At 35.6% G+C, this 24,604-nt stretch overlaps 1 long non-coding RNA gene across 3 annotated transcripts in view; it reads right to left on the bottom strand.

The window, feature by feature from the left end:
• The window catches only part of LOC111098529, a 124,477-nt gene that overhangs the window by 34,440 nt on the left and 65,433 nt on the right, over positions 1-24,604 (bottom strand). The window lies entirely within an intron of this gene.

The following is a 24,604-nucleotide window of genomic DNA, read 5'->3' as shown; positions in this document are numbered from 1 at the left end:
GCCCTTTCTAGCCAACCTGTCCCATGTGAGGCAGGAGTTGGAAATGAGGAATGAGAAGCACTTATGAAATCCACATCTTAGGAGCACAGTCTCACTAAAAAACTGAGACCTGGGATCCCTGGGTGGCGCAGCGGTTTAGCTCCTGCCTTTGGCTCAGGGCATGATCCTGGAGACCCGGGATCGAATCCCATGTCGGGCTCCTGGTGCATGGAGCCTGCTTCTCCCTCTGCCTATGTCTCTGCCTCTCTTTCTCTCTCTCTCTCTCTCTCTGTGTGTGTGTGTGTGTGTGTGTGTGATAAATAAATAAAAATTAAAAAAATAAAATAAAATAAAAATTAAAAAAAAAACCTGAGACCTGCTCATGGAAGTATAAAACATGTCTCTTCCCCAACACTTTACCACCATATCACCAAAGTCCTATCTACCACAGTACCTTTTACCTAGTATATCATATCTGAATAGCAGTTAAAAAAAGAAAACAAACAAAACAGAAAACTACAAGGCACACTAACCAACAACAACAACAACAACAAAACAGTTTGAAGAGACATCAGAATAAGACTCAGATATGGCATGGAGGTTGGAATTATCAGACCAGAAATTTAAAACAACTATGATCAATATGCAAAGGGCTCTAATCAGAAAAGTAGACAACATTCAACAATGGATAGATGATGTAAGTAGAGAGAATTCTAAGAATAAAAAATAAATGCTATGGAACAAAAACACTGTAATAGAAATGATGAATACCTTTGATAGAATCATTAGCAGACTGCACACAAGTGAAGAAAGAATCTCTCAGCTTGGGAATGACAATAGAAACTTTCAAAACAGAAAAGCAAAAAGAAAAATTCTGAAAAAAAAAAAAAAAAGGAAAAACATATCCAAGAACTATGGCATAACTACAGAAGATGAAACATGGGTTTAGGGGATCCCTGGGTGGCGCAGCAGTTTGGCGCCTGCCTTTGGCCCAGGGCGCGATCCTGGAGACCCGGGATTGAGTCCCACGTCAGGCTCCCGGTGCATGGAGCCTGCTTCTCCCTCTGCCTGTGTCTCTGCCTCTCTCTCTCTCTCTCTCTCTCTCTCTCTCTCTGTGACTATCATAAATAAAAACAAAACAAAACAAAACAAAAAAACATGGGTTTAATGGGGATACTGGAAGGAGAAGAGGGAAAGGAACACAAGAAATATATGAAGCAGTAATGACTGAGAATTTCCCTCGAATTAATATCAGACACCAAACCACAGATCCAAGAAGATCAAAGAACACTAAGCAACAAAACCACACCTAATCTCTCCTTTTACTTTCACCAACACCTTGAAGCACATATATACTTCACAGTTATAAGAAACAGCCATCAACTATAAATCAGGGTCTTCAGTTGATGGCAATTTTGACTTCCAAGGGACACAGTAATATCTAGAGATATTTATGACTGTCACAACTGGAGGGAAGGTACTAGTAGCATCTAGAGGTTAGAGGCCAGGTGTGTTACAATGCACAGAAAAGCCCCCACAACAATGAATTATCCAGAACTAAAAGTCAATAGGGCCAAAGTTGAGAAACTGTTATAATACAGATAAAGCCCTTAAAACTACAATCTCAAGTAACAAAATGGTGTGTTTTCTTGGGATTAAAAACCCTTACCCTAGGGAAACCTGGGTGGCTCAGCTGTTGAGCATCTGCCTTCCCCTCAGTGTGGGATCCCAGATCCTGGGATTAAGTCCCAATTTGGGTTCCCTACAAGGAGCCTGCTTCTCCCTTTGTCTGTGTCTCTGCCTCTCTCTATTTCTCTCATGAATAAATAAATAAAATCTTTAAAAAATAGATAAATAAAAACCCTTACCCCAGGGTCCCTGGGTGGTTCAGCGATTGAACATCTGTCTTTGGCTTAGGTCCTGATCCCAGGGGTCTTGAATCGAGTCCCACATCAGGGTACCCCTGGAGAGCCTGCTTCTCCCTCTGGCTATGTCTCTGCCTCTATGTGTGTGTATCTCCCATGAATAAATAAATAAAATCTTAAAAAAAAAAAAAAAAAAAAAAAAACTTACCCTAGCAACAACAGTTAAAAGCTAGCTCGTTCCCAACCTAAAATAAGCCTCAGTAAGTCACGTTAAAATTTTCCAACCTACCTGCTAAAGGGATATAGAGTTCCACCAATTGTGTAGTGTATACCATGATACTTTTTTTTTTCTTCTTCTAATGGAAGAGCTTGACTGAAGATTTGATTGCCAGAGGCATCCACTTCAAAGATGGCTATCTCCAATAAACACATTGCCAGTCTCTCTAGAGAGAGAGCCAGGCCAACTCACCCTATCTAGCTCCTTTGTTTTAGACATCATCAGGGATTTCAACAACTTAGCATTTAGGCCACTTATTTTTTTCTCTTCCTATGCTCCAAATTTCCTCCCTTATATGTTTTAAATCTATCAAAAAGAGAGAGACCCTAAAACTCTAGACCCCTACCCTTGACCTCAATAAAAGCAGGACCCCGGGCCTGTGTGTGCACTCTCTATCTCTCTATCCCATACCTCCCTGTGTGGCCTCACGTATTCTATGTAATTTCCAGGTCTTGTTAGTAATAAATCTTTATTTTTTCACAGTTTCCTGATGGTTATTCCTGGAGGATGTCTTGGAAACATAATAAGAACCAAGGGCATCCAATCACAACATTTTTTACTGATAGGCTAAGACCTACACAAACGTGTGAGCTTACATCAGCTGGTTGCAGAGAAAGGAAATTTGAAAGTGAGGAAGATAAAATAAATAAAAGGAAAAATTACATATTTATATTTATTCTTCTTGTTTCTTTTACAATTGATATATTTGGCAAGATAAAATATATATGCACAATATAGTATTAGGATAGTAATACATAACTATAATTCACAAAGACAATATACTGTGTTAAAGAGAATATTTCTGTAGCCAGAGTGAATGTGTTTTAATGCCATATCCCATAATTACTGATGGGGTATATTTCAACATTTTATTTTAATATGTCTCTGTCTGAATTGTTCTTAACCTAAAAATCAAGGATATGTGGACTGGTTAATACATATAAAAATTAATACATAGGGATCCCTGGGTGGCGCAGCGGTTTGGTGCCTGCCTTTGGCCCAGGGCGTGATCCTGGAGATCCAGGATCGAATCCCACGTCGGGCTCCTGGTGCATGGAGCCTGCTTCTCCCTCTGCCTGTGTCTCTGCCTCTCTCTCTCTCTCTGTGTGACTATCGTAGATAAATAAAAACAAAAAAATTAAAAAAAATTAATACATAAAAATCTATTGAGCAATACCATGCATACTCTGAGCTAATTAATATCAATTATTATTTTCATAATATATAAATATAAATTTATTGAAAACATAAAGTCTTTTCAGAGATAAGGTACAATACAAAAAAGTGAATGAATAAATAAATAAATAAATAAATAAATAAATAAATAAATAAAAACAGTGAAGTGCACAGAAGTAGAGGAGGCAAGTCTGTAAAAGGAAAGGCAAAGTACACAGTCCTTCAAAGATCGCACACAATTGCTTTTGAGTGCCATTTCTGTTCTCTCAGGACTTTGGTACTATTTACTATGATGATGATGATGATGATGATGGCCATTTTTGATGCCACAATGATTTCCTATAAGGCAAAATCATTATTTTCCTCAGAGTCATAGCACTATTAAAATATACTGCCGATACAAAACAGAAACCGTGGATTCATGTGTTTTAACTTGATTATTTATTTAATATTAATTCAATAGGCCATTTCATAAAAAGTACTACACCTTATAAAGTGAAAATAAGTACAATAAGCCAGAAACACTAATGGTAAGCAAACATTGGTACGTAAACATTGGAGTTTGTAATGTTTCCTCAGAACAGTAATTTATAAGCAAATGTCTATTTCATTTTCCTCTAGAATTTTGAATCCTTGAAAAAAATTCCATTAAGTGCAACAAATCCTTAACATAAAATTTAAATAGTTGATAAGCTTCTCATATTGCAATTGTTAGCTTAGAGTTCTCAAGAGATTTGGCTCTGAAATTAGATACAATCACTTTTCTGCCAAAGAAAATTACATCAGTTTAATGAAACTGTCACAAACTAGACCAAGCAATATACACATCAAATAGATCAGTTTTCAAAGATTGGTCTTCAAACTTTATGACTTGTAGTCCAATAGAATAGAAAAAGTTGCTCAAATTCTAGCAATCTTTTTTATTTTAGGGAGCAATTTCTTCTCAATAGTGAAAGGTCCTTTAGGATCTAAAGCATTAGGCCTGTAAGTTTTATGTGATCATGTAATTTATCACCTGAACTGGGACACTTTTGAGAGTATCAGGAGGGGCTATTAATAGTAATTACATGTAATTACATGAGGCAACAGGTATAAATTGGGACTATGTTGAGAAAACTGTAGCTTTGGTCACTCAACTGAGTTCCATTTGAATAAAATACTTTTTTTGTTATTAGATTTGCAGTTTTTTTTCTTTCTGTCCTGTATAAGAACTAGTCTCCCCAGAATGTCTCACCTGAGGATACTTTCCACAGTTTCTCAATAGACCTTTTCCCTTTTGTTTTGGGAATTTAAGTAAAAATTAGCCCCTGGGTCTGCTTAACAGTATTCTTGGCATTTACATTACTCTTCTTGGTAGGTTATTAACTAAAGAAACAAAACAACATTTGCTGTGGTACCTACATCTATCAGTACTTTTATTTTGTGATCATAATTTTTTTCCTAAAATGTCTACATTTCAAATAAAGCATTCTGTAGATGGATTTGAAGACTGCTAAAACTTCCATTGAAAATATTTGTTACTTGGTTCAAATCCATTAAGAAATATAAAAATAAATACTATGATTTGTTTTTAAACACATGTAGCTGGATTATAAAATTTTTAAATTTGAAACTTATCTATAAAATGAACATAGAGGACAAGAATGTCATAACCAGAATTTTCTGTCTGCAGCAGTGTGAACTGATTGAGACACCAATCTTCAGTATGAAGAGTGTGTGATGCAAATAAATACAGAATCATAGCACAGAAAACTACTGATGCTGCAAGACATGAAGTGAATTAAACATAACCTTGTAAATGCTCATATTTCCATCAAGATATGAACATTTTTCATGTCATTTCATGACTCTATTTTGAAGCAATAATTCATTATCTATGTACTACTTTGCCGTGATTAAAGTTTAAATGGATGAGCTAAATTCCACTGAGCTTTGAAGAAAACTTAAAAACTTAATATCAAATCACATCTCTGAGCAGTTTGTAACTAAATGCAAAGCTTTTTCACTGTAGCTTAAAGCAGGGTTTTGACATATAATGAACAGTACAATCCATATAAGTAACTGGCACCTATACTGATAAACTTACCAAATATATTCTATTTCTATTAAGCTTTCATGAATTTAAATAAAAATGTCTTTTTTTTTTTTTTTAGATAACAGAAAAGCTTCTGACTTTCTTCAAAGGAAAATGATGTTCAAGTTAAAATCACACCTTAGAACATTCTAAACACTATCACAGCTCATGATGCGAAGTTCAGCCTTCATTGTCCTCAAACAAACACACCTGACATATGTCATTCATCCAAAACATTCCTACTGTTGTAACCACAGTATATCAATGTATGAAAGTCAATTTAGGAAATGATGGAAGGTTGTCCTGAAAGCACACCTCTTGTTAGAGCTGGGTCTCAAGCTGAATTATAAAAGGTAGGTAAGCCTTTTTAGAGTAAATAGAAAACCTAAATCTTCCATGAGTTAGTTGCTACTCTAGTGGAGTGCAGGAAGTTCTGGTTTAAATAATTAAGTAGTATAAACCAGAGATTAGGAAATCCAGGTATTTTTAAGATTTTTCTATTATTCACTTATTTATTCTTCCATTACTAATTCATTTATTCAACAGACATTTATTTTACCCCTCATATGCAGAAGACAGACACTAAACACTGCAGAAGATAAACCAGGATAAGACAAAATCTATATACCCTGCCTACAGTGGGCAGAATAATGGTCCCCAAAGAGGTCCACTTATTAATCCCTGAAATCTGGAAATATCTTACACAGCAAAAGGAATTTTGCAGAAATAATTAAAATTAAGGATTTCAGATAAAATCATGCTGGATTATCCAGATGTTTCCAATGTAATTAAGGTTATTTTTTTTTTAAGATTTTATTTATTTATTTATACAAGGATCTTTATAAAGGGGACAAAGATGTCACCATCAGAAAGAGAAATTTGGAAATAATCTACTGGTTCTGAAGATAAGGATTGTAGATGGCCTTTAGAAGCCCGAAAAGGAGATTTTTCTTTAGAGCCTCCATAATGAATATAGTCCGGCAGACACTGTGATTATACTGTGGTAAAACCAATTTTGAAATTCGGACTTTCAGAATTGTTATATTAATTTAATAATAATATATATTATTTAATAAATAATAAATTTATCTTGTTCTAGACAAAAAGTTTGTGGTAATTTGTTACAGTATTAATGGAAAACTAATCCACTATCCTAAAGGAATTTGTAGGCTAACAGAACTACAGCCTAAATACTGAAGTTAATAACAATAACAAAAATTAATATCTCTTTGAGAGAGAAAAGCATGAGATATTCTGAGTAAGGGACAAATGGGGCTAATGAGGGAAAGATGGGTAAGGGGCTATGGGATCAGATTCACAAAAATCCCCAAAAACATGGAGGTGAAAGAAAACAAGAGATAAAGAAACAAACCAGACCAACCTGTCCTAGGAGTCAGAGGTGGGGTCTTGTTATAACAGCTAATTGTGAACAAAGAATTACCAAAAAAAGACTCTAAAAAGGAAGTAAGCCATTAGAAGTGTTATCACTAGTTCTTAGTCATTGGTGATATCAACAGAGATGTTAAAAGAATTTAGATTACCTGATTGGCTTTCAATAAAAGACCAACCCTACAAGCCCCCAGTGGCAACCCTGTCCAGACCTTGAGAGCTTTTTCTGTATCCTTGCTTAATAAACTTCTATCACTTTACTCACTCTCTTTTGTCCAATAGATTCATTCTTCCACTCTGTGAAACAAGAACCTTTCTCTCTCCTTTCAATGATAATTAAATACTAACAATTAGTAACATTCATTGAGCACTTATTATATGCAAGACACAATCTAATTTTCACAATTCTTGGAGTAAAAATATTTTTTACCATTTCTGAGTGGGAAAATGATTTATTATTATTTTTTACTTTAAGTAAGACTAACATTCAGAAGTTATCATTTTTGAATCTGTACTGTATGATTTCAGCTCATGAAGCCTAATCCAATTGTGTTATAAACCCATCACTAAGCCCCAATTGAGGAGAGTTAAGGAAGTTGAACAATGAAGGAGAACTCTAATCAGGCAATGAATTTGTGCATATGTTAGTGGAGGTGGCGAAATCATTCTTTAGCCCAGAAGCAATAAATGCAACATACATGTCCTGCATAAACATCTAAATGTGGAGGTCAAGAAAAATCAAGGCCATTCCACCTCAGGTTTAGCATTAGCCCAAGTACAGGCATCTTAGGCCCCTGTGAATAAGAGCTGAACTTTACAGGAAAAACTGCAGAATGTCCTCAGCAGAGAATACCATATCAGAAAGACAACAGAGCCCAGCCCATGGCAGAAAGCCCCATATTAGAATGAGAACAGAGCTCAATGCCCTTGAAAGCCCCATATTAGAATGTAAACAAACTTGAGAAATTCCTCCACCCCTAGACCAGCCTATAAAAAAAAAAAAAACAAAAAAAAAAACCCAGCTGTAACCCACTTTGGGGTCCAAGTCCCTGTGTGTCTGGTAAAGCTTGAGCTTGCAAATAAACCCTCCTGCGCTTGCATCGGTATCGGCTCCTTGGTGGTTTCTTGGATTCACAATCTTGGGCACAACACTAAATTCAAGTTTTATACAGTTTATAATCACAGTCTTTTACATATGCTATGTTTTATTTAATTGAAAGGATCCTGTTAAACAAGATTTTACCCTTTCTCAATTTTTAGGTAGCTTCCATTGAGTAAATGTTCCCCCAGAGTAATGAGAGAGCCAGTCTGACTTGGTGAGAACACAGACATAAACCAATGGCCCAATACTAATTTATTTATCTTTGTATATTCCCATAAAATTTTATGAAGTCACCCACATACAGAACACCCACAAATTTTATTGAATAAACAGATTAACTATGAAGGTAACCAAAATATTTTACGGTTTGAAGTGTCTTAAATACCAATGTCGCAAATACTTCCACAAAAAATGAATTCCGTCTCATTTGAGGGATTAAAGTCATGTATTAAAGTATTTATTTTCAGTGTCAAAATGAAAGATGCATAGGATTCTATTAAAGTAATTTTAGTAGTGAAGAATTTAAATGGGAAAATAACAACATCATACTTTAAATTCAGGAAAATGAGAAAACTAAATAAAAATGTCTTGAAATTTTGTTTGAGAGATAAAGGGAATCTGCAATATAGGCTAGTATTCATTGAAATGGGAAAAGCAGAAACTGTATAAAGCATTTTTAAAATAGAATTACCAATTTTGTTGAATGATTAAATGTAGAGACTACTGGGAACAGAAAAAAAAAAGGTAATTCCATTATTTTGAAATTAGGTTACTGGGAGCTTCATGGAGCCACTAGTGGGTAGGCATGTCCAGATGAATTCTATTTGGGACTTGCTGAGTTTGGGACTTCACATGAAATATCACCCTGTAGTGTGTTTTTGAAGCGAGAGAGCTAGGTTCTTGTCTCACAGAGTAGAAGAATGAATCTCACAAAGGAAAGTGAATAAAGCAATAGAAGTTTATTAAGCAAGGATGTAGAGACAGCACTCAGGAGTGAAAGGGGTCCCTACAGGGTTGCCAACTTGGACCTCCACTGTCAGTTTTTTTTTTTTTTTTAAATTTTTATTTATTTATGATAGTCACAGAGAGAGAGAGAAAGAGGCAGCGACATAGGCAGAGGGAGAAGCAGGCTCCATGCACTGGGAGCCCAATGTGGGATTCGATCCCGGGTCTCCAGGATCGTGCCCTGGGCCAAAGGCAGGCGCTAAACCGCTGCGCCACCCAGGGATCCCACTGTCAGTTTTTTATTTAGAAATGAACAGGGAGCTTGTGGCCTTATCATTCTTGTGATTTCTTGGTTTGAATAAGGGCTGGTGATAACATCTTTAATGGTTTACCTCTTTTAGGGTCTGGGTATTCTTTGTTAGTCACAGATGACTGTCATAAAAAAGACACCCTCCCCACCCACACCTAGGGCAGGGTGGTCTGGCTTGTTCCCTTATCTCTGGTTTCCTTACACCTTAGCATTTTTGGGATTTCTGTGAGCCTGATCACATACCCCCATCTCTCTCTCTCTACCTAGCCCTGCCTGTCCCTTACTCATTTTCTGGGAAGTCAAATTTCTAGTATCAATTAATAGGTTTTTATAAGGGGGGATGGGGTCTAATGAAACAACTGTTAGAATGACTCGATAAAAGTGATTACTTCTGTAAGATTTCTCCATGACTTTAACATTGTCATATGTAACATGGCTATGTAAGAGGAGTGAATTCTGGGTTATAGAAAATTTTGCCAGCATATTTTCTGTAATATATGTCTAGAGAACATAATTTAGCAAACACGAATATAGGATTTTCCCATTGGTGATTAAAATAGAAGGATTGCAATTAAAAGAAACAAAGTGACTAGGGATATTTAGATGATAGAAGTAATAGGGGAATGTTGTGAGGACTGAAAATAGTTAAGAAAAATGTACAGTTAGAATAGAATGAGGATGAAAATGAATAACTTGTATACTTTTCTTTCTTCTTTCTTTCTTTCTTTCTTTCTTTCTTTCTTTCTTTCTTTCTTTCTTTCTTTCTTTCTTTCTTTCTTTTTCTTCTTTTTTTTGGAAATAGGAAGAGAATATACCAAAGAGGACAGGTAAACTGAAATGAGAGAATGAAAGGAGTCAGAACACTGGTATCACTGGAAGAAAAGAAAAGAAAAAAAAGATTTCAAGAAAGATTACCTTGAGAGAACCAAATTCTGAAAATGGTTTGTGGGGAATAAATACTGAGAAAAAAATGCTTGGGGATCAATTCTCCTATTCTTCTATTCCTCTGGTTATTTCAAAGAAAGTACATTCAGTGGAGTAGAGCACTCATAGTTCAGATTGAAAGGGGTTAGGTAAGTAAGTGATAAGTCATTTGAGTTATAAATTTATGAAAAATTTTAAGATGTTGGTGAAATGCTCAAGACAGAAACTTAAAGAAGCAGCAGATTAAAAAATTAAAAAAAAATTGGTGATTACATAGAACCTGTGTTTATTTGTAGGAGGAAATTAATAAAAGAGCAATGAAGGGCAGCCCTGGTGGCTCAGCGGTTTGGCGCCGCCTTCAGCCCAGGGCCTGATCCTGGAGACCCGGGATCCAGTCCCACATCGGGCTCCCTGCATGGAGCCTGCTTCTCCCTCTGCCTGTGTCTCTGCCTCTGTGTGTGTGTCTCTCATGAATAAATAAAATCTTAAAAAAAAAAAAAAAAAAAAAAAAAAAAGAGCAATGAGACTCAATTAGGTCCAAGAGAATACAGGAAAAAAGCAGAAAAAAAGATTAAGATAAGCTGTAAAAAGTGAAGAAATAGGGGGAAAAGGGATAAGAAAGATATTTTTGTAGAGACAAAAATGAAAGTGCCTCGGATAAGATTAATTCACTGTGAGAAGCCAAAAATGGGTAGGAACAGAGGTCTCTGCAGGTGCACACAATTGCTCTGGTGAAAGCTATATTGTAATGAAAAGATCACTGTCCTTAGAAAAAGAGAGATGTCCTACAGCTTGCCTTAGTCACTTTGTCAGTATATACCCAGGAAGTAACTCTACCTTCTTTTAGTCTTAGTTTTCATATTCTTTTTGCAGAAAGTGGTTTGTAGAGGATAAGATTCTTAAGGTAGATGAAAGTTATTATGATATAATCAAAAAGACAAAGAAAAAAATCACATATTTTTCCACTGCTTTTAAAGAATGTTTTATCCTTCAAGACATTCTGGTCTTTCTCCAATATACAACTTTAGGAATTAAAAGTGTCATGTACTTCCTTTGTTCGTAGATATTCACAATGTGGATTTGGTTTGGAATTTCTGTGCTAAGATTCCCTGTTCACTTTTCCAAACCACTCTATTTTCCTGCTCTGTGGCCCTGGAAAGTTGATCTTGGTTGGCTGCATCAGTGGGGTCCCTTGTTGTTTTTCTCTTTAATTCTAACATTGGGAGTAACTGTCCCAAGACTGCAGTGTGGGAAAAGAGAATGGTCACAGCCACAGCTTCCCTCAACCAAAGGCACGACTCCTGTAGAACAGCATTCTCCTGGAGCTACTACTCTATTGCTCCTTAACTTTTCTTCTTTAGACCTTGGGATGATAATAGCTCTCTGCTATTGCTTGGAAGTGTGCATCACTTATTTGTTTCCCTTAACTCTGCCAAAAACTTTGTAAATAATTGTGCTTTTCCTTAATTAAATTATTTTCAATTACACCACCGGCGTGTGTCAGTCTCCTCTAAGGGCCATGACTCATGCAATCAGAGGATCTAGGTGTGCGTACGCAGTGGAGCATGTCCACTTTTTAGACAGGATCCCACTTATTAATTATACTATAAGATTATACTCATCACTCCATACTGGTTAAACTGTGTGTCTTTAGCTCTGGTGAGTTAATCTAGCCTACCATACCATTTATTTATTTCTGTAATATAAATGATAACACAAAGGCAGAAAAATAGGCATTTTTGTCTAATTTCTTACTTTCTGTGTCACTGAAAAAATTCTTTCGCGTCTAAAAACTGTGAATAATTATTTCACCTGTTTTGATAAGTAGATTAAATATGCAATATATGGGAAATATAATTGAAATGTGCCTCAGGCATGATATATAGCATAATGTTATTGCTCTGTGTCTTTTCTTTATCTTTCTGTCCTCCTCATTATCTCTCCTACTGTTGTATTGGTTGCCACTCCATTGGGAACAGCCATCCCATGGGAAACATGAACTATGATCCCTAGATCTTCCAGTAAAATGCAGAGAAAACAACTTGGACTCATCACTTACCCTATTCTAAGATTCCATTCAGGCTATTTCCATTATTCTCCATATGCTATTTATCTCATCCAATACCAGAAACCCAGGCCTTCCAATTCAACCACCCCTGGAAATATTATTCCTATGTCACACCTTATATCTCACAACCCAACTCAATTTCCTTTTCTTTCTTGTCTAAAAACTTCTTAATATTACCTCTTGAAACTCAGCTTATCATTAGCAAACACTTTAGAAATCCTTCAAGGATTTTGTTTTACCCCAGCTCTTCTTCAATGCTATGTGGAGGACAACACGCTGACCTTACTGTATCATCACAATCTATCCCATCTTGTCATTTCTCTTTACTCAGCTTAGAGACCACAGCTTATATGAAAGTTCAATAAAGCTTATATGAAAGCTGTATTCATCAAAATACAGAAAAACAGAACCAATAGGAGATTTTATATATAAAAATTGGCTCCCACAATCAGTTGTTGGATCTGGCAAGTTTTAAATTTGTAGAGCAGGCCAGCACTGGAAATTCAGACAGGATTTTTCTATATTACTGTCTTGAGGCATAATTTTTCTCTAAGAAACCTTAGCTTCGCTTTTTAAGGTCTTCAATTGATTAAAGAAGGCCCACCTACATAATTGAGGGTAATGTCCTTTACTTAAAGTAAACCAATTGAAATTTTTTTTTTGTTTTTTTAAAGTTTTTTTTTTTAAATTTATTTATTCATGAGAGACACAGAGAGAGAGGCAGAGATGAAGGCAGAGGGGAGAAGCAGGCTCCCCGCAAGGAGTCCGATGTGGGACTCGATCCCAGAACTCTGGGATCACATCCTGAGCCAAAGGCAGATGTTCAACTGCTGAACCACCCAGGCATCCCCCAATTGCAAATATTAATCACATCTACAAAATATATTCACAGCAATATTCAGATGTATTTAACAAAAACAGGCATCATAATTAAGCTGAGCTGATGCACAAAATCAACCATCACACACCTTTGAATTTTTTCCCATTACATTTTTTAAATAATTTACCTGCAAAAAACTCTAACAACTAGTGTATTCTAAATACTTGCCAACTGTATCTTCCCAGTAAAGTCAGGTTCCACCACCACCACCAAGATATATATTTTAGATCTCTACTCTAATATTAAACCTCTAGCATTTACTTTTAAGCTTATCCCAGTGCTTAGCTGATAAACTTGCAATAAAATTCATTAAAATAAATAAGCAATCATAGAGAAACTCCCTCATTTTTTCATCATGAAATCTACTAAGTTGCCAGCATTCGTCGCTATGTTGTCTTTCTTTTCTTTTGGCATGATGGATGAAACAACATCACCTGCTTTAATCAGTCCAGTTCTTCCACTTGTGATCTGTAGTCTCTTAACTCTTTACTCCTCAAGGAATTTGTTCTGGCAACTGAACCAGTGTTCTCATGAATTATCAGTTTCTTTCTTTCACTAGGCATTTCTATCAAATGTTCTAGTATCCCTTGATGTATGAAATAAACAAAAACAAAACTAATGAACAAAACAAATACAAACAATCCTTTTGTGGGACTGCAGAGAAAACATTTTTATACTTATATACTGAAATATTTTACATCTCTATATATTGTTATATAGAGATAATATTTTGCACTATCAGATATCCCTAGGTAAATTTTACTGGACCTTGGGATCTGAGTTAAAACATAAGCCTTAGTGAAAATCCTGAAGAGATATACCCTCCTTGAGGTAAGTGTTTAAACTTCAAGAAGTATAAACACTTGGGTTGTAAAATCAGTGCCACACAACTGATCTTTCCTCCAGAGACAATTATTTATATTCCAAAGGGTTCTTCCCTTTTGTTTTCAATAAAAATTTGTTTATGACAAAAAACAATATTTTCTTATCCTCTCTCAGGAAGGGAGATGTAATGTTTACTAGCTCTCAGATTTATATTTTTGGGATTCCTTACCCACAGTGAAGTAAGTGTAAGATGAACTTTCTATCATGTCATCTTAAAAGTGAAAAACAAAACCTTTATAATATTGCTGCACAACATATTAAATCAGATCGGTATTATTACCATTCAAGAAAAAGTAAAGTATGATTAAAATATTAACAAATAGCTATCCTAAAAAAAGAATGCTAGAGGGCACCTGGGTGGCTCAGCTGGTTAAGCATCTGCCTTTGGCTCAGGCCATGATCCCAGGATCCTAAGATCGAGTCCCACATCAGTCTCCCTGATGAGCAGGGAGTTTGCTTTTCCCTCTACCCCTCATCCTGCCCATGCTCTCTCTCTTTCTCATATAGATAAATAAAATCTTTAAAATAGTTCTAGAATATGAGTTATAATTAAATCATCTACTGGTGACATAACATCAGATATATCAGAGTTATAGCAAACTTTTATTAAGGTAGCAAGGAAATATATATACACACAAAAAAGTAAATATATACAAAAGTAAAGTAAAATAAAAGAAAATAAGAAAAAGAAAAAATTATAACAATAATGCAGTAAATAGATATGCTCATAGCAGTTTCATGTGCAGATTTTTTTTATAAAACACATATGTGTAAATTATATAAATACAGAAATATCTAGATAGACAGAAGCTTTTTTTGATATTGTGCCTTGTAGCTTGTCAGTTCCTTGGCAAACATAATGAATTTACTACTTTAAAGGGAAAACTGGTGTTGGCTGGATCAATGTAAGTGATGCTTTCCATGAACACACTGGAAAACTATGAGGAATTGCCATTTCTGGCTACAGCTTGTCACACCTGAGGTGGAAACATTCTTCCATCTATCCCATCATTTAAAGATGCTGATGATTACATGCAAATACAGGCAGTTTTTGAATGAAATGCTACCTGATATTCATCACTATTCTTGTACTAGTTATGATCATTTCCTGGCAAAATAAATGAGACAGACTGAATAAATTCCCCCTAAAATTCCATTGAAACGATACAACACATACAAATAAAGAATAAAATTAAACAGTGCTAGCAATGGGGAAATATGCCATCAATGGATGAGAAATTTGAAGATGTCTGGAAGAAAATAAGTAGATGGGATCAGAGTGAAAGAGATTAAGTAGAAAAGAGAGCAAATCAAAACAAGTTAAAGAAAATCTTTCTAGGAGGTAAGTTTAGCCCACCATATTTTATTCTACACTCCAATTTTTTCTCTTCTTCATTTCCTCAGTTTTGGGGTTCAACAACCATTCAATGCTCTCCTATAATAATCTCTAAAGGACGATCGGCCTGTCATCTACTGTTTCCCAAATGACCAGCATTTAGTTTCTCTCAGAAGATCTCCAATAAAAACAGACCCACATAGTTATTGAGAGACATCACGGCAGATACTTCTGCAAACCACTGTAGCATTTTGTGTAAAAACAGGTAAAATCCACCATAGATCACTAGACATCTAATGTAAATCCATCCCAGGAAAGAGAAAAGATACAGATATAATTACTGATTCTAGAGAAAACAAAGATACACACATACATAGGTCTCTCTACCTACCTACCTACCTATCGTTTGATCTATCGATCGATCGATCTAATGGAGACTAGTAAAGTTCTAGGATGACTCTTTCTTCCTATGGGGAGGGGAGGATGGAGGAAGGAAGGAAGGAAGGAAGGAGAAGGAGAAGAGAAGGGGAAGGCAGGGAGAGAGAGGAGGAGGGAGGGAGGGAGGGAGGGAGGGAGGGAGGAGAAGGAAGGAAGGAGGCAGCGAGGAGTAAGGACGGATTCCTCCCTCCCTCAAGAACGCAAGCAAGACCAAAGCCCCCTCCCTCCTTCTTTCTTTCTTTCTTTCTTTCTTTCTTTCTTTCTTTCTTTCTTCCCCAGCCCCCATGCTTTTCTCTGAAAATTGGAATATTCTTGAATGGGAAAAGTTGTCCAAGAATGTAAGGCTAATGTTGCTAGAATGTACATTTATGCTAATATATATCACAGACACAGTATTAATTTCACTGCTAACACATATCACAAACAGATCCAGTAGAGTGAGGATTCAGTGTTAATTTCTGATTTTTCCTTACAAAGATATTGATTAAATTATTATCGAAGATTAACTAACAGGGATCCCTGGGTGACTCAGCAGTTTAGCACCTGCCTTCAGCCCAGGGCATGATCCTGGAGACCTAGAATTGAGTCCCACATCAGGCTCCCTCCATGGAGCCTGCTTCTCCCTCTGCCTGTGTCTCTGCCTCTCTCTCTCTCTCTCTTTCTCTCTCTCTCTCGGTGTCTCTCATGAATAAATAAATAAAATCTTAAAAAAAACAAAAAAACAAAGATTAACTAACATCTCTATCCTATCCCTTATTTTCTTATACCAATACCATTTTTACTTCTATTTATTGAGTTACTACTGAAGCATGTGCTAAACTGTAGGTGATTAAGAAGTTACAATTGTTATTAATTAATAAATTTCTAATCTGAAGAATGCCAGATCCTGCTAAATGCCAGGCATTGCTTGAGGTACTGTGCACATATTGGTAAGCAGGTGACTGTTCTTTGGTAGGCATAAACTTTGAAAAAAAAAGATCTAAATAATAGAAATTCAGTTAGTGAAAATCTGCTATAAAAATTAAAATAGAATTATAGAATAGAAAGCAATAGAGTATATAGTTATAGGTAGAGTACTAGTCTACTTACTAAGTGGGGAGACTTACGTGATGATATTTGAATTAAGATTAAACTGATGGGGACTCCTGGGTGGCTCAGTGGTTGAGCATCTGCCTTTAGCTCAGGGTGTGATCCCAGAATCCTGGGATTGAGTCCCACATTGGGCTCCCTGCATGGAGCCTGCTTCTCCCTCTGCCTGTGTCTCTGCCCGCCCCCACCTCCTCCTGTGTGTGTGTCTCTCATGAATAAATAAATAAATAAAATCTTAAAAAAAAAGACTAAACTGATTTGAAGGAAAGAGCCATGTGAGGATTTAGGGGGATATGGGAAAGGGAGAGAGGAAATTTCCGGACAAAGAGGATAGGAAGTGCCAAAGCTCAAAGGTAGGAAAGAGTTTGGGTCATCCGAGGAACAAAAGGAAAACAATTTATAGGATCTCCCTCAGACATAGCTTCATCTATTATTCAATGAGAATAATAAATTACTTGTAATTTAGAGCTGTTGTGAGGATTGAAGGTGAAGTGAACATAGAACATTTAGTAGACACTGATCTGGTATATATTAGAAGATGCAATTATACTAACCAATTATCATCATGATTATAAAATATTATCTACATTTTATTCCATGATAATAAAGTAAAATATTTTTCAAGGCTCGCCTAAAAACGTGGAATAAAAGCAAGTATTTTAAAAAATAAGGATGATAATGTGCAAGCTGTTAGTGAGCAAAAATTACACCAAAGTGAATTTTTAAGAATAAGACAGTGAGCAATATGCAATATAGCATATTAAAAATAATGATTAAGGTGCAAGAATTCAAATTGAGGCTCTACCCACTGATTTTTATTTGCTTCTGAGTTACTTGCTAATTATCTTTGGGCTTCACTTTCATCTTCTCTGAAACAGGAATGATATGACCCTTACAAAGGTGGTGTAAAGTCTCACATCAAAGTATTTTATTTTCAACATAGCACTTAGAAATATTTTCTCTTTTAAAATATTTCATTTACCCATCAATTGTTTTCAAATTATCACAACTAGAATGTAAGTTTTATTAGAAAAAGAACTTGCTCTGGGTACTTATAATCATGCCTGGCACATAGAAGTATACTATTATATTTGGTAAATGACTGAAATGAAGGAATGAATGCTAGCCAAATTGTTTAAATGATATATCTATGAAACTAAAAATCTGTGTACTTCATAATACTTTCAGTAAATTTAAATGATGTCTAAATCACCAAGTTTAAATGATCCTATACTGTTGAATCAATAGTAAGATTCAGCCCTATATGTCAAATTAACAGATATTCTAATGATGATGGCACCATGCAAATCTTTAGGACTGTACAAGTTAGGAAACATGGTGGACAGCTGGAGACCCTGGAGAACTGAATGGTTAGGTGAACTAGGTCAATGTGAAAAGCTGGAGTGTAAAGACTTTTATAGACACCTATGTGCACGCGTGTGCGCGCGCGCGCGCACACACACACACACACACACACACACACAGCCTCAATTAAATGCCCTGAAGAGATACTAATAGAAAACACTTTTTCAAGTAAAATTCAAAATGAAATGAGTCATTTTGATTTTTTTTCATGTTTTAAGAAACGTAACTATGAGTTTAAGAGGCAGCATTGTAAATAATGATTACAAATACCCACAAAAAGAAAGATCATTTTGTGAAGGCTTTCTTTTAAAAGATTACTAATTGCATCAACTTTTTTTAGTTATGCTCATTCACATTCAATAACAACATCCTAATAAGCATCAGCTTCAAACACAGAGGGCATGAATCATCAAAAATCGGTACTTTTCCTCAGCATAGGTAAGAGCAATTATGATTTCCTAGTAATAGCTCACAGATTTGAGTTTAAGAGAAATAGAGATTTTTTCATGAAGAATTTTTACTTTGAATATCCTTCCAGACTTACAAAGAATGAGTCAATTGAATTCTTTCAGGGATAAATCAAGCTCATTAAATTGATTAACCTCAATATTTCTCCTAAGGTATGCTCTCCATGGCTTACATGTAACCAAAATACTTAGTGAAACATTTTCAACAAGCTCTCCTCCCTGAGAATGTGTGTATCAGTGACTAATTCTTATAGACCATTAGTAAGGTATTAAGTGGAACAAAGCTTTTCCACCCAAGGCCAAATTTAGGGATTTCTGAGTGAAGAATTCCAGAACCTCTAGATTATAATTACCATCCCACAACCACTACTATACATATCATCATGATTACTTCTTCACTTACAAAAGCCGCAAATCCTCTTTGAAGATTATTAACATGAGTCCATATTATGTAACATGAGTATTATTTTCCTACTCCACTCCTCTTCCAATTCCTACTCTTCTGGTACATTTTAAGGCATGCTTTCCAGGCTATTTTTTTGTGACCATAAAGCCTAAGGGTGTTTTCTGTTTTCTTATAAGAGAACATTACTTTTATAAGTTTATTTCACTTAATAAACACAGCTCCATGACACCAGAGATGATATATGTGTATTTTGTAGAAAGGAAACAGACATTTTAAGGAAGTTAAACAGCCCTGTATTTGTACATATCATACATATTAATATTTGTGTACTTGTGCAACATACATGTACATATGTGCATGTGTTTATGTATATGCTTGTGAACACTGTTTCTGGAAAAAGAATCTTTGAAGATTGATTGCTGAGTCAAACTATAGGGTTAATTTATGTTTGACAGTTCCTGGAAAACTGTCCTCTAAAGAGACTAGAACAAATTTTACTTTCATCATTTAATCATATGTGGAGTAGTACTTTATCTTGCATCTTCAGCACTCCTAGATCTCATCAATCCTTTATTATATTTTTCAATACTGGTTTTAGGTATATTTATTTTTGTTATTTGCAAATTATTTTTCTACTAAGATACTAAGGATATTAACCCTGGGTTGTATAAGTTGTAAATACTTTTTGTCAGTCTATTTTGTGTCTATCCTTGAACTAGTTTTGATCCAAAATCTCAGCCTACCAAGAGTGAATAAAAACCCCTAAAAGTCATGCCAAGATTGGTTTGACCTCTTCAGGGACCTTAGAACTGGATATGACAAGGATCTACGTTATTTTGTCTAGGAGACACAAAAGTCCTCTTTGTGTCCAATTCTCAAGACAGACATATAATGACTTCAATAATCAAGAAGAGAAACATCCTATACATGAGGATATACCTCTTGGACTTTATTGTAAAACTTCTGACTTACAATATCCTATTAAATATAACATAAACTTATTGAATTTTAATCACTTTAACAAAATAAGTTATGAAATGAAATTTTCACCTGAAAACTCTGATTCCAAGGACAAAAATCATACTTTTCAACTTGATTATTGTATTTTCCAAACTATATGGAATGACAGTACGTGTTAAGTCACATCAACAATATAAAATATGTATGCACAGTATTCTGGTACCAAGTAAACACCACCATAAATAAATCAAAAGTTTAAAAATTACCTGCATAATAAATAGAGTGTTTATAAATGTATAGTCATTTTACAGGTACAGAGAGGCCTCTGATGTTTGACCATCTGGCAGGTTGGACAGGAGATGTCCTTGAGGCAGATGCACCTGTGAAATACTAAAAGTTACTTTGCAACTGTTAGTCAAATAAGTGGGTTTAGAAGCATAGCTGTGAATATAATAAAATGTCTTGTCTCTGCTAGGAACTTTAATTGGTATATTAGAAAAATAACAGCTAAATCTTTTTTCTATGTTTCACTGGATTCAATGGTTTCTTCCAAACACCTTAGATAGGAAGAACAGCATTCCTTGTTGACTACCTGTAGTATAGAGTATATTTGAGGTTAGGAAAAATTTTGCTAACATCAACACTTAAACACAAAAAGAAAGGAAAGCTGAAGGAAAGAAATAAAAATTTATTACCTTCATTTTATTAAAAAGAAAATTGATACTTCACCACAGAGCTTTAATAATGACACAACCCAGTAATGTGAACCAAAGTTTTCAAATATCAAGTCTACTGTTATTTCCACTACACCCTGAAATTCCATGTAAGTTATAACATGAAAATTGAAAAGTTCAATTTTTATAATAACTAAAAGATAAAAAACCAATTTATATAATATTTATATGGAATTATACTGGGGTTAGAAATTTTAAAATATACAAATTAATTGTAAGAGTTATGTTTTAAATAAATCAAAAGAGGGCAGCCCCAGTGGCGCAGTGGTTTAGCGCCGCCTGCGACCCAGGGCCTGATCCTGGAGACCCGGGATTGAGTCCCACGTCGGGCTCCCTGCGTGGAGCCTGCTTCTCCCTCTGCTTCTCTCTCTCTCTCGCTCTGTATCTCTCATGAGTAAATAAAATAAAATCTTTAAATAAATAAATAAATAAATAAATAAATCAATCAATCAATCAATCAATCAATCAAAAGACATCATGGTATTTTGGCTAAGGCAAATAGAAGGAATGTTGAAGGTGAGATGCCAGGGATGATCATAATCATTCATTCATGCTTTTAAGGAAAATGTATAGTTAATTTGAGTTTTATATTTCTCCCCACACTTAGACTGAAAAAAACCTAATGTGACACCCTTCATAATGTCCTTTAAGTCTTGACTGAAATCTTTTAAAGTAAATCTAGATATAATCAACCGATACACCAAAATTTCTGAGTAGAAATACTAATTCTGAAAAATATGTTACCACTAATATTAGTTCTTTTTTGCCCAACAGACAAGAAAAGTTGAAGCTCTGGAGATTCTGATTCAGCTGTCTTGTTTTGACTCAGTTTTATTTCTCCTAAGGCTGAACTTAAGAAATATTTCTTCTTTTATGTTATCCATTTTACCTCCACTTTCTCTTCTTAATTCCCACTACTCTCTTTTTCTACTACAAACACACATCTGCCACAAGAAAATCTTGTCCAGGGATGTCTCCATTGATGGTTAATTCTCCTGAAAATAACTCTTAAAAAGTTGATATTTCTATTGTGGATCATATTTTGGTACACTTTATATTATATATAATTTAATATTTTCCTTAATGTTATCTTGTTTTTTCTTCCTTTCCTGCCTCCCCTCAAACACACAACTACATTCATTTGCTTTGAATTTCCCTGCTGTGAGATGACTGTTTGATTAACCACATGAAAAGTACAGTTTCAACATCATTTCTATTAAAATTCACTTTGTTTAGTAACTGACAAAGAGTAACATCAAATATCTACAGGGTGGATTAATATGGAGTTGAGGTCTCAATGTGCATCTCTTGCTTTTCTCTTACCTGGCATGTAACAAAGAGGTCCTCAGAGACATCACATTGAGGACTGGGTGACAGAAGGCTCTGAGAGTCCATGGTTGACTTTGTTATTTGATAGCTGACCCAGGAAGATCTGACTAATGCTTAGGAGTGCCTGCTGAAAAACGACTCAGCTGGGTAGAACATGTGCAGAGACTAAATGGCAGCAGAAAAACCAAACACCTGCTGTCTGGTGAATTAATATAGGCAACCATAAGCTGGGAGAAGAGATTGTAAAACAGACACCAAAATTGTACATCTTCAAGAAATCCTGCATATTGGTTTAGGTAGATCACATAATCCTCAATCTAAATAAAGACTATACCAAGGAATCATTTAGAACACAGAACGAAGAGACCTATGGAAAATAGAACACAGAAATTTTGGATATAATGGACTGTTTGATTCCCATAATATATCTATATAGGAAAGCACTGGCCTTTCTAATAGTCAAGGCCTCCCTCCAGCTGTGAGTTACTGCTACACCTCCCTCCAGGGTGCATGAGAATAAAAGCCTAAGCAGTGAAGGAAGGGGCGTTATCAGGAATCCAAGAGGATGACAGAGAAGTAGGGACAAAGCTGTGCCCTCTCCTCTTCCTTTTTCTTAGTAAATAAGAATTGACATTCCAAAGCCAATTCTGAACTAGGCCATAGTACTCGATTATTTTCAAGCCAAGTGAAAATAAAGCTCTGCTCTCATAAAATATGAGTCTTATGAAGTAGCACTGGTCTGAAAATACAAGGAAGAAATAGAAAGGAATACTGGTATGAGATTATATTATTCCAAGATTTTTCACTGAAAATGAGAAGAACAAGAAGGGAGTCGGTGTGTTAGAGAATGACTAATGGAAGGAGCTAGTAGATAGCAAGTCCTAATCATACTGCTGAGGCACTTGTCAGATTCTTCTCTGAACTGGAATATATAGACACTTTAAACATTCAAAAGGCTAGGAAAGAAGGAATGCAAGAAGCAATTTATCCTATTCATTAAAGTGTTACTTTGGAACACTTTGGAAAAGTTGCTCCCAGATAGTTCTGCAAAAATATATGTCTACATTTAAATGAAGGGCAGATAATACTCTATCTGAATGTCAGCAGTTTGAAGAAGAAAAACATGCATTGTTTGGGGGCAAATTCCATGCATCCTGAGCATACTTTGATAATTGCCCTTTATTAAATATCACACAGTAGAATCTGACATTGTGCCTTCTCAAATACGACTGTGAAGATCAGGTTGACCATAGGGTGGGCACATATAATGGAGCAAAGGATGACCTCATTCATGGATGGTCAGGCTATAAATCCTCACATTTGCTGGATTTGAGAAGAGTGTAAGGATTCAAGCTTGAAGAAGTGGAGGTTGCTCTTGATGAATGTAGCTCTCAGGTAAATACAGGTACACAGAGGGTAGAAAATTGGAGATTTTAAAGGTAGTAACATCAGCTTCAAAGCCACTGTGGCCTTGACAATGATGAACATGTTTAAGGCCTTAAAGACAGGAGCCCAGGTTGTCCCCATGCATAACAGAATCTTCTTTAAATACCAGCCTGAGGGACGGGAATATGAGTAACTTCTAAGTGGTTACTCATATTCCCGTCCCTCAGGTTATTCTAAGTGGTAATGACATTGTTTAGTGATGCTTTTCTGACTGTTGGAATTTAATTTATTCATTCTTATTTTTGTCTCCAGTAGGTTCCCGAAGGCATCTAGAAAAGAATTTCACTGTATGCATTACTGGCATCAACTTCCATACTCTCCACATTGTTGTTTCTGCTGTGACACCGTCTAGTCCTGTATCACCTTCAAGGAAGTCATTGTGGCTACATCTGCCTGTCACTTTATGGGAAATTAATTTAATTTTTCTGCCAGTCCTGGGCTACATATTGGGCCAGCTTCTTTCAGGTCGCCTCCTAGGTCAGAGGCCAGAACAAAGGCAGCTTTGTTTCCTTCTCCACTCCTGCCAACACCATCTCTTTCACCATCCTTGTCCTTGTCAACAGGGCACTTTCTGTGTTAGTCATCAGAAAGCTCTTCCTATTCCATAGGGTCTCATAGCCTTTGTCAAGATGCCAATTCCTTGCCCCAATGCAGGTGTTAAAAGGAAGCATGATAATCTCTCTATTGCTCCCCAAATCCCAGAGGTCATTCTGCAGCCAGAAAAGCTCACTTATTTCTGACCTAGAACATCAAGGTTCTCCTGATTCTTCTCATCCTTTGGCTCAGTCATCACCAGGAAGCAATTATGTGGCCACAATCCAAAGGAAATATGAATAAAGCAAGACAGAAGTTAAATGGTCAATATCAGTATAAGCTGTTAAAAATAAGCCTCAAGAGGATGATAGAATCTCTATATTCTTTTTATCTTATTTTCATCAAATAAACAAATCTTGAATTTCTCTACTATGAGACAGTAAGTATTTAGTTGAGGGAGAAAGTGCCTAATAAATGGATCTCAGTGACCAACAGTGGAAAGAATGAATGGAAAGCTATTTACAGTACAGTATTTACAATGACCTTAAATTTTCTTTTCAAAGTGTTTTCCCTAAACTATTTTCAGTTATATTATTTTACGAATTATATCAATTTACAATCCTTTG

Source organism: Canis lupus, chromosome 13 (genome assembly GCF_011100685.1).
Source record: "Canis lupus familiaris isolate Mischka breed German Shepherd chromosome 13, alternate assembly UU_Cfam_GSD_1.0, whole genome shotgun sequence".
In the NCBI taxonomy this organism is placed as follows: Eukaryota; Metazoa; Chordata; class Mammalia; order Carnivora; family Canidae; genus Canis; species Canis lupus.
Note: the sequence above shows the minus strand (reverse complement) of the source record. Positions and strands in the feature narration are given on the sequence as shown.